Source organism: Amblyomma maculatum, chromosome 5, assembly GCF_055883805.1.
Source record: "Amblyomma maculatum isolate TAMU_Amacu chromosome 5, ASM5588380v1, whole genome shotgun sequence".
NCBI lineage: Eukaryota > Metazoa > Arthropoda > Arachnida > Ixodida > Ixodidae > Amblyomma > Amblyomma maculatum.
The window spans coordinates 52,621,391-52,622,553 of record NC_139348.1 but is presented as its reverse complement, the minus strand read 5'-3'; positions in this window follow the sequence as shown (position 1 = coordinate 52,622,553).

Genomic DNA, 1,163 nt, shown 5'->3' with positions numbered 1-1,163 from the left:
AATCCTAATCTGTATCTCTTCGTTTTAGAAAGCCGTCGAGCGCCGGAAAGCTGCCTTATCACTCTAACTGTAACACACACATATCAATTCTGTATTCTTTGTTCTTCATGCTCGCTTTCGCTAGAGCCAGCTACATCAGTTTCTTTTCGCGCAAGATCCATCGAGATCAAACATTCCGACCACTCGCGTATATTTCTGCAATTTTCTAGGTGGTTCTAGTCACCATTTGCGGCTTCATCTAGATATTTCTTTGCCGCCTCTAAATTGAACGTTTTTAGGTTTGACAGAGAAGTAGTTCGACGTCCACAATTTTGGAGGTGCTAATCCCTCTCAACGCGACCATGCCGCTGAAGACCGAACCAAGCGGGCAGGCACAGCCTTTCGTTTTCGTCCAGCCCCATGAGCTACCAGCTTCTAAGGACGACCGGATTAAGACGCTGAAGACTGTCATGACAATTCTGAGCTCGTGGCATCATTCAACGTTTGGGACAACTAAGCAGAGTTGAGGCAAGTGTATTTCTCTCTCCAGGGATCTGCATGCAGATGGTTTTAGAACAGTGATGCTTCTTTGCACGATTGGGAATTTCAAGATGAAGCTTTCAATGGCCTTTGCAAGTATCGTTAGAAACGAAAGAGCGCAGTACGTCCTTCAATCCAGGATTCAATTTCGAAATGAGACCATCCTTGCCTACGTTTATGAGATGAAGCATCTCTTCCGCCGCGCCGACCCCGATATGACTGAGGGGAATAAGCTGAACGTCCTGATTCGTGATGTAAACGAGCCACGTTATGCCGGTCTAATACGTCAGCAGCCAAAGACTGAGGTGGAATTCTGCTAGGAAGCAGAAGTATAGAGAAGACCTTGGAAGCAAGGAACCACCAGCACAATGGATGAATCGAAGTCTTCCCCACAGGAAACTATGACGCCTCAATTAGAAGCGGAGACTGCTTGCAGGACCGTATTCGCGAGGCCGTTGTAAAAGAGCTGCGCGGCTGCTTGCATCATCCAAACAACCCCATGTATAGTAATACGGAAAGTTGAGCTAGTTGGTACATGATACTCTCTCGTTGTTGTTCTCCGTCGCAGTGCTCGTAATTTTCACCCATGTATAGACACTTGCGCACTTCGAGGGGAAGACGTTCATCAGGCACTAGGCGTTCCT